Source organism: Hyla sarda, unplaced genomic scaffold (genome assembly GCF_029499605.1).
Source record: "Hyla sarda isolate aHylSar1 unplaced genomic scaffold, aHylSar1.hap1 scaffold_22, whole genome shotgun sequence".
NCBI lineage: Eukaryota > Metazoa > Chordata > Amphibia > Anura > Hylidae > Hyla > Hyla sarda.
Window position 1 is genome coordinate 6,133 of NW_026608872.1, and position 1,937 is coordinate 8,069.

Sequence of the window (1,937 nt, forward strand, 5' to 3'; positions counted from 1 at the left end):
CTTCTTTCCTCCTTTTTTCCTATGCTGCTGCTTCTTATTTTTCTTCTTTTTCAGACCCTATCATTGCACTATTGCTTATTCAATACCACCAGCAGATGGAGACACTATATTGCAACATTAGTTGTGAGCAGCAGTTTGTACAAACAAATGCCTCATAGCTGATGTCCTATCCATTATTGCAATGGATGGCTGGCTGGCAACATTTGTTTTTATTATTCCAATACCACAGTACCAATGCATGGTCACTCAACAGCAATGACACCCCCATGTCAATTAACAAGATTCAGCTCCCACTACCTGAAAGACAGCTACCTATCATGTCATGTCCAACCTGCACAGGTGTGCAGGTTGCTGAGCTTATTCAATTAAAGAGGACATTCAGCAGCAGCAGCAGTCCTGTGCCTGGTCGCTCCAACAGGGGCCAGACACAAGCGGCACAACCTATTGTCTTTTGCCTGCAGTAAGGGCCCACTGGACTAGCCAGCAAGCAGCTGCAGCAGCAAATAAACAGGTAATCTTTCTTTCCAACACTGAAACCTGGTGGTGCACTTAATATATGCTACCAGATAGGGGACATATCAGATATTAAACTGATAAAAACAGACACCACATTTGATCTCAGCCAAAAAGAAGGACGAGAAGTGATAACTGTCAAAGGGGAGGAACCCCTTCACATGCACCATCACTACTTGTAGGAAGGGAGGCTGGCTGGCAGCCTCCCATACACACCCTGGCTGGGTGGCAGTCACCCACCAGTACACACAGCAGACATTAAACCCATATCATTATCATTATTGCTAAGCAGGAAGATGGGAGTCCATTTCACTCTGATGGAGCATTTTTAAATGCAATCCATAACCTGGCTTTGGCAGGAACCTTTCTTTCGCCTCCTACTTGCATGTGATACTGGGTTTAGGATCTGCATAGGAAACACACACACACACACACAAGCACACACTTACATGTGTTGCCTGCTGACTCCTCCTTGGCTGTCCCCAAACGGTATAAAACCAACAGCCACGGGAAGCTGTAAGGATAGAGGACATACCTGCATCCTATTGGACTCACTTGTCTTGGTTAAATCCAGCTTATTTGACAACCTATGGTGCTGCTGCTTCTACTCATGGAAGTGCGGCTTCTGACAAGGCTGTTCTTTGGTGGGCCTAGGCGACATCACAATCTCCATGGTTACATACACAACAAAGGTCAGATGTTGTTTACACCTGGCCATGCCAGTGGTATTGAGTAGCATATCCCAGTGCTAAGGGTCCTGGGTGCAACAATCTTTCAATGGGGAATAGCCGAGCTGAGTTTGTCAAGTGCACCCATGTTTGCAACTCCAGCAATACACACATATTGTTACGCCGAGCGCTCCGGGTCCCCGCTCCTCCCCGGAGCGCTCGCAACATCCTCGCAATTGCAGCACCCCGGTCAGACCTGCTGACCGGGTGCGCTGCGATACCTCTCCCAGCCGGTATGCGATTCGCGATGCGGGAGGCGCCCGCTCGCGATGCGCACCCCGGCTCCCGTACCTGACTCGCTCTCCGTCGGTCTTGTCCCGGCGCGCACGGCCCCGCTCCTTAGGGCGCGCGCGCCGGGTCTCTGCGATTTAAAGGGCCACTGCGCCACTGATTGGCGCAGTTGGCTTAATTAGTGTGTTCACCTGTGCACTCCCTATTTATACCTCACTTCCCCTGCACTCCCTCGCCGGATCTTGTTGCCATTGTGCCAGTGAAAGCGTTTCCTTGTGTGTTCCTAGCCTGTGTTCCAGACCTCCTGCCGTTGCCCCTGACTACGATCCTTGCTGCCTGCCCCGACCTTCTGCTACGTCCGACCTTGCTCTTGTCTACTCCCTTGTACCGCGCCTATCTTCAGCAGTCAGAGAGGTTGAGCCGTTGCTGGTGGATACGACCTGGTTGCTACCGCCGCTGCAAGAC

The 1,937-nt window shown here is 50.9% G+C and overlaps 1 pseudogene; it reads right to left on the minus strand.

The window, feature by feature from the left end:
- Positions 1–538: 538 nt before the first annotated feature.
- On the minus strand, positions 539–646 carry LOC130320332 (U2 spliceosomal RNA; annotated as a pseudogene).
- Positions 647–1,937: the final 1,291 nt, after the last annotated feature.